The sequence below is a fragment of the Peromyscus maniculatus genome, chromosome 17, assembly GCF_049852395.1.
Source record: "Peromyscus maniculatus bairdii isolate BWxNUB_F1_BW_parent chromosome 17, HU_Pman_BW_mat_3.1, whole genome shotgun sequence".
Lineage (NCBI taxonomy): Eukaryota > Metazoa > Chordata > Mammalia > Rodentia > Cricetidae > Peromyscus > Peromyscus maniculatus.
Window position 1 is genome coordinate 57,642,291 of NC_134868.1, and position 8,031 is coordinate 57,650,321.

An 8,031-nucleotide genomic window follows, 5' to 3' on the forward strand; every position below is an offset into this window, starting at 1 on the left:
TGTCACGTGAGCCGCGCCGCGCCCGCCGGTCACGTGAGCCGAGGGTCTCGCGAGAGCGGCCCCGGTGGGGGGGGGCCGGCCCGCTGCTTCTCCGGGAGCCTCCGCATGTGATTCGGTCACGTGCCGGCCGACGTCATGTGAGCCGCCGGCCACGTGACTTGGTGCCACCCCCCACCCCCACCCCCTCCCCCGCCGCCGCCCCTCCTCCCATTCCTATCCTCCCAGGCCTTTCCCGATGGTGTCCCGAAATGGAAAGTAGGTTGTGGCTCGGGGAAGGGGAAGAAGAAACGCTGCCGGAGAAAGTCAGGGTGGAAACGGGAAGCCGTGAAGGCTGGAGCCAGGCCAGCAGGCCCAGGCCAGCGGCAGGGCCACTGCGGCCCAAGCGTAGGCTGACCTCGTGGTTAGGTTCATACCAATGCTTACATCCAGGACAGTGTGCGTGTCTGTTTCCAGGTGGGTTTTGACATCTGAGCCCATGTGGCCGCCGCTCTCAGGCTCAGGGGCTGCCTCAACTGTGTCTTTTCCGTGGTCCGGGCACAGGACAGTCCTGAAGGGCATGCAGATGGTGCCAAGTGGTGGTAGGAGAGACACATTTACTTTAAAGACAAGATTTCACTGTATATCCCTAGCTGGCCTCAAAAAAGTTCACCCCCCTCTGTCTCCTGAGTGCTGGGATTAAATCCGTGGGTGCAGGGTTTCTGAGCACTCCTGATTGTGGAACAACAAGATCTTGTTGATGGTCATCTCACTTGAGATGATTGAGAATTTCCATGAAGAACTCAATACTAAAACATCTTCCTCTTTTACGGATGCAACACTCAAAACTCCGGGGTTTATTATTGTTTGGTTTTTCGTTGTTTTAGGCTATGATGCCACCCTGAAGTCCTGGTTGACCTGGAACACTGTGTGGACCCAGCTGGCCTCACACTTTGGGCAGTCCCTCTGTCCGTAGTGCGGAGATTGCCGATGTGTGCCATGATGACCAGCAAAATCCCAAGTTTTTATGTTACTGTTTTGGGGACAGAGTCTCTCTGCACAGCCCTGACTGTCCTGGGACTCATTATGTAGACCTAGCTGGCCTCAAATTCACAAATCAATCAGCCTGCCTCTGCCTTCGAGTGCTGGGATTGAAGGTGTGCACTGCCACACCCCACTTGAAATCTCGGAGTTTTAGCTCAAAGATTTTTCATTCAAGCCGAGTTCTTCCTTCCTCTCAGAATTGTGCGCCCAGTAACAAACACCAAAGCTGTTTATGCAGTGGAGGAGTTTTAATTCTTTCACCAGAGAATAAGAAATCAGCAGAGGGGCTGGAGAGATGGCTTGCTGGTTAAGAGCACTTGTTGCTCTTGTCCAGGACCTTGGTTTCATTCCCAGCATCCACATGATTCACAACTATCCATAACTCCAGTTCCAGGGACTCTGATGTCCTCTTCTGATCTCTGAGTGCATATGTTCCTGATGCACAGGTATACATTCAAGCAAAACACTCATACACAAAATAAAAATTCTAAAAAGAAAGAAACTGGGAGAAATAGGTCAGAGATCAGGAAGAATAGGGTCCTTTTTAAGAGCAATTTGTGGGTGGGTGGTTAGGTGGGTAGTGGTGCATCCCTTTAATCCCAGGGCTTGGGAGACAGAGGCAGGTGAACCTCAGAGTTCCAGGCCAGCCAGGGTTATAGATCCCTATTAAAAAAAAGGGGGTGGCCGGGCGGTGGTGGCGCACGCCTTTAATCCCAGCACTCGGGAGGCAGAGCCAGGCGGATCTCTGTGAGTTCGAGGCCAGCCTGGGCTACCAAGTGAGCTCCAGGAAAGGCGCAAAGCTACACAAAGAAACCCTGTCTCGAAAAACCAAAAAAAAAAAAAAAAAAAAAAAAGGGGGTGGTCATGGTAGAAAACGAGATGGAGGCATGGTGGCATGAGATTGTGATCCCAAGACTTTTGTTACTTGTCTGTTACTGTGATAAAACGCTTTATGACAAGGCAGCTTAGAGAGGGTTTATGGGGGCCAGAGAGCTAATAATCCATCACCACCGTGGTGGGGAGGAGAGCAGGAGGTAGGTGTGGCGCTAGAGCCGCAGCTGAGAGCTCACATTTTGATCCATAACAGGAAGCAAAGAGCACACTGGGATGCCTTTCTTGTGAAGTAGTCTGTCAGCAGTCAGGTAGCAATGCTGTCCAGTAAAAGAAAATAGTGTCAAGGGCTGGAGAGGTGGCTCAGAGGTTAAGAGCACTGACTGCTCTTCCAGAGGTCCTGAGTTCAATTCCCAGCATTCACATGGTGGCTCACAACCATTGGTAATGAGATCTGGTGCCCACTTCTGGCATACATGCAGGCAGAACACTGTATACTTAATAAATAAATTTAAAAAAAAAAAAAGAAAGAAAATAGTGTCTGTCTTTGGGTTGTTCTGTGAAGCAGAGAGCCAATTTCAGATACAGTTGGAGGACTTCTAAGATGTTCATTTTCTCCTAAACATCCTGATGTTGAAAACCCACCAGATAATTTTTTATTCAAAAACAAAAGCCCCCTATTGAGTTGTGCTTCCCAGCCTCTGAAGTCCTTTTTATTTCATCAGTATTGGTGATGTACAGACCCCCCTGAAGCATTCCCAGCATTCCTTGCAGCTGAGGTGTAGATATTGGCCAGAGTCCAGCTTGAGGTAGAATAGCCAGATGAATGTAGAGACATTGAACACCTGGTGTCAGTCAGTGTTGAGTGGTGGCAGTGGAAGCTGGCCTTGCTGGCCCTCATTGGTAGAATCTGTGTGTTTCCGTTGTTCCTGGCTGTTCCATGTTTGGTACTTGGCCTGATTTCTTCTGTATCCTTTTTGGAGATTCTGAAAATTGCTCTGAGCCCCTTTGGTATATCATTTTTCTGTCTCAAGCATGTATGGATAGTTTACTGTGTATAAGTAGAGCCCTTACCTAACACAATACTAACTTCTGTGAACCAATAAAAAAAATCAACAAATAAACACTAGGGTCAGTTCTTGCTTGAGTGTTGTTTGAAGTCCATTCCTCATGATGGGAGACACAGAATGGGAACTGAAATTCTCAAGAAGCCACTTCCCCATTTGTTTTCATGATTTTAACTGGAAGGAGCTGGGGTGGGGTTGGAAAGGTGCTCTAAAGAATGGAGCTCTGCTTTCCAGGCACTGAAGGACGGAGCTGCCAGGTTGGAGCCTTGTTCAGAAGGAAGCACAGGGCGTGAGGAGGCAAGACACTTCAGTCAGGATCTTGTCATCTCTGGATTTGTTGTGAAGACCGAAGGTATCAGCCTGGCCCATCTGTTCCTGCTTCATACAAAAAGGAAACCAACCCTACAGTGAACTGAGACTCCCACGAAGAGCACTTCATTCAAAGAACAGGGTCTTCTTGACTCAGGCTATTGGAGTAGAGTAGATTGTCTGAGCTTGCTGGTGACCAACCTGGGTCTAAGTTCAGGGAAAGATCCTGTCTCAAGGTAGAGTGGTAGACCAGGGCATCTGATGTCCTCTTCTGGCCTTATCCCTGGGCGAATAAAGGGTCCTACACTATACATTTATTGAGATAAATTACAATTTTAGGGGCACACTAAAGTCTTATCAGGGAAAGTAGTCCCAAGAACTTACCAGACACAGACCAAGGGAAAGGAATAGCAACTTCCTTAGACCCATAAAGGTGGAGCTGCCACCAATCTGTGCTCAGACCACCCAGCATGTACATCCAAGACTGAGAGAAAACTTCCTGGTCCCTGGGGCTTCAGCTAGGCTAGGTCCCTGCTGTTAACATGGCCTACTATGCCCACCTACCCATCCTCCCATTTGCCTGTCTGGTCTGCTGCCCATCACCTGCCTGTTCCTTTGTCCAGACCTTGTCCTGCCTTTCTTTCCTACAGCCAGATTCAACGCCACAGTTCCACTCTTAACCGGTGACACTTGCAAGCCACTGCTGCTGCTTCATCTTCTTCCTTGCAACTGGGGTTGAGTTTGTTATCAATACAGACTAAATTAGTAAAGTCTGACATTGTAGAATGACACAAAATGTTTCCTATATAGAGCACACAGGACAGTGCGGTTCATATGGATTCCTCCTTGTTCTATTTTGTGGATGTGTGGGTGAGGAGTATATGCCTACCTGCACGTGTGTGCTTGCTCATGTGTATAGAAGAGGTTGATGTCTGGTGTCTGCCTCTGTCACTCTCCACCGTATTTTTGGAGACAGGATCTCTCACTGACAGGGTCTCTCATTGTCAGGGTCTTTCACTGACAGGTGCTCTCACTGAGAGGGTCTCTCGCTGTCAGGGTCTCTCACTGACAGGGTCACTTGATGTCAGGGTCTCTCACTGAGAGGGTCTCTCACTGACAGGTGTTCTCACTGAGAGGGTCTTTCACTGACAGGGTATCTCACTGTCAGGGTCTCTCACTGAGAGGGTCTCTCACTGAGAGGGTATCTCACTGAGAGGGTATCTCACTGACAGGGTCTCTCACTGAGAGGGTATCTCACTGACAGGTGCTCTCACTGAGAGGGTCTCTCGCTGTCAGGGTCTTTCACTGACAGGGTCTCTCACTGAGGGGTATCTCACTGACAGGGTCTCTCACTGACAGGGTCTCTCACTGTCAGGGTCTCTCACTGATTCTGGAGCTCACCGAATTCAGCTATGCTGGCATCCAGGGATCTGCCTGCCTCTGACCTCTTTGGTGCTGGGATCACAGGGTTTCTCATGGCATGTCCTGCTTATGTGGGTGTTGGGCTCCTACCTCAGGCCCTAAGCTTTCACAACAAGCACTTTACACACTGAGCCATCTCCCCAGCTCCCTGTTCTCAAAGAACTTTCTGTGTGCCAGCATCTGCCATCCTCGTCTCCAGCCCTCTGCATCCTTGCAGATCCCATTCCAGTTTGCTTCATTGAGGAATGTATTTTCAGTGAATAGAGTTCTAAAGATTGGTAATTTGTTTCATAGTGTTTTTAAATGAAGGACTCAGATTTCTGTGGTGACTTCCTCTATTGGTGTGTGGTATGTGCTGTAAGTAGCTTTTAAGATTATTATCTCCAACTGGAAGATAAGAAAACCAAGGCTCAAAGAATTTAAGCAATTTGCCCAGGAACACCAGCCCAGCTAAGCCAGAAGTCTTTTGACTTCAAAATCACAGTGGTTGGCCGTTGTGGACCCTTGTCTCTTCTGACTCCTGAGCAGGTGTCCACAGCCCAGTGCCGTCCTGACATAGTTTGCACTTAGCCTTCATTACTGTGTCCCTGGAACACCGCTTCGAGTCCTCAGCATCTCTTCCAAATGACTGGCTTTGCTGAACTGAGCTACTGTCTGAGGCACATGTCACAGCCAGACTCCAAACTACATGTGCACACCACAGCTGAGCATCCCTTCACTCCTGTTTTCTCTAGAACGTGACCACCCCCTGTCTTTCCAGGCCTATGTCCTGGTCATCTTCCTTGCTGTCTCTGGATTATGTCATCTCTTGCTCTGCTTCATCATCCCGAAGAAACTCCTGGTCTTGGTCTTAGACCTCTGCTACACTTGCTGAATCTACCCTTCGGTAGACAATAAAGTCTAACTTGAGTTATTGTCCAGGTTCTTTCCAGTTCACCACACTTCCCACTTGTCCTTTAAAACTTCCTTCTTTGTGGGTTCTTCCTGCTCCTCCATATTCTTCTGTATTCTCTCTCTTCTAATGTCATTTGTTCCACTGGGCATCACACATATACATTTGTTAAGAATCTACATTAAAAGTGACTTCTAGCTGGGTGGTGGTGGTGCATGCTTTTAATCCCAGCACTCGGGAGGCAGAGCCAGGTGGATCTCTGTGAGTTTGAGGCCAGCCTGGGCTACCAAGTGAGTTCCAGGAAAGGCGCAAAGCTACACAGAGAAACCCTGTCTAGGAAAAAAAATAAGAGTGACTTCTGGGGGCTGGAGAGATGGCTCAGTGTTTAAGAGCACTGGCTTCTCTTCCAGAGGTCCTGAGTTCAATTCCCAGCAACCACATGGTAGTTCACGACCATCTGTAGTGAGATCTGGTGCCTTCTTCTGGTGTGCAGCATACATGCAGGCAGAACACTATATACATGATAACTAACTAACTAACTGATCCCCTCTGGTGAACAGTATTGGAACTAGATCTCTGGCTTTTCATGGTGTAAATGGGTTATATCTAGTCCCCAATTCAGCCATCCCCTACATGATTTTAGGGTCTGGCTTTGAGTCTAACCTTCCCAAATATCCCCAAAGCGGATTGATTCACCAGTGGGCACACTACAAAAATGGGAGGAATAATTATCCCCTTAAAGTGACAATGTCCTTATCCTTCTTAGAAATGCCTCTTGCCTCTCCTGCAGCACTAGCAGAACATATGTCTCAGTGGCACCAAGGGGCCCGCCTGCCTTTCTGAGTCCTAACTTAGAAAAGGGCACTTTTCTTAGCCCCATTTCTTGGTAACAATCCAGGTGGCTCAGGGCTACAAGCAGAGCCAGGACGGGTGGAGAGAGTATCTTTAAGCATTCAAGGAACAGCTAGGATTTGGGGCAGAAATAAGCCTCCCCCCCAATGGGCTAATGCTTGGGTAGAAGTACTAGATAAAGCCCCAGGCTCTGGAGCAGGGGTGTCTGGATTGTTACAGAGCATGCTTTATATATTTAAAGTGTTTGTAAGGTGGTGGTAAGATTGCTTAGTTAAGCGCTAGTGGCCATGTCAGGGGAGCAGCAGATGGCGGTTGACTCCAGGGTGTTAGCCCACTAGGAGGAAAATTCCTGATGGGTGAATCTCAGACAGGAAAGAATGTCTTTTGCTTCTGTTGTACCATTACATATTTGCTGCTGCCATCTTTCTCTGGTATCTGGCAGAGTGTGAATGGGTGTGGGGAGATCCCCACTGCCTGTAATGTAGTGTGTTTATCTCATGGAAACATCCCATTCTGCTGGGTATTTTTACCTGTGGATTATTATAAAGATAATTCCTTCTTAAGCTGTACTGTCTAATTGATAATGAAAATGTTAGTTTATACAGAGTTTTGATGAATAAAAATAAATACAAGGGAATATCACCTAGCTAGGGCCTATAAGTTTCACCTGTGGAGCTGCATAGACTACAATTCAGGTTAATGGTTAAGAAAAACAATTGAGTCCTCAGGAGCCAGGCTGGCATAAATTCTCTTAACACTGAAAGATACAGTCACAGGTTAAGTGTGCATCATAGTTGAAACAAAGCCTTAAAATAACCAGGTTAGATCAGATTTTTTTTTTTAAAGATTTATTTATTATGTATACCATGCTCTGCCTGCATGTATGCCTGCAGGCCAGAAGAGGGCGCCAGATCTCATTACAGATGGTTGGGAGTCACGGTGTGGTTGCTGGATATTGAACTCAGGACCTCTGGAAGAACAGCCAGTGCTCTTAACCACTGATCCATCTCTCCAACCTAGATGTTTTGATGATAGCTTTGAGATGAAAACTCCTAGAAAACAATCTAAAGTTCACAAGGACACATAGCTGAGGTAAAATACAAAGCAGCCCAATTGTTACTAGCTGATACACTTTCCTTGCCAGTGTTGGTTGATAATCAAAGGTGATGATTAATTCCTTATACCCATTTTTGCCCTCTATCTCCTGATATATATATAAAAAACCAGACTATTGATGAGTGGGCATGTACCCTAAAGATTTAAAGTAGAGCTTGTGGTGATATTTTGTTTGTGCTCTAACAAATAAAGCTTGCTCTATTTGTTAACAAATAAAGATCAGAGGATGGAGCTAAACCACTAGTAGCCTAGAGGCCAGGCAGTGGTGGCTCACACCTTTAATTCTAGCACTAGTGAGGTGGAGACAGGAAGGGATATGGCTGGGCAGAGAGAGGACTATAAGGTAGGAGGAGACAGGGGCTCATTGCATTCAGTCTGAGGATTCGTGGAGACAGAATTATGTCCACTTTGTTCTAAGTATTTGGTAGAGGTAAAAGGTCTCTCTAGAGGCTGGCTCCTTTACTTCTCTGATCTTTCAGAATTTACCCTGATATCTGACTCTGGGTTTTTATTATTATGGCC

At 47.3% G+C, this 8,031-nt stretch overlaps 1 long non-coding RNA gene across 1 annotated transcript; it reads left to right on the forward strand.

Annotated features, from left to right (window-relative positions):
• Nucleotides 1-188: 188 nt before the first annotated feature.
• On the forward strand, nucleotides 189-6,956 carry LOC143269082 (uncharacterized). Its single transcript, XR_013045423.1, has 2 exons — nucleotides 189-453; nucleotides 864-6,956. It is a non-coding gene; the product is annotated as an uncharacterized LOC143269082 (long non-coding RNA).
• The last annotated feature ends 1,075 nt before the right edge of the window (nucleotides 6,957-8,031 follow it).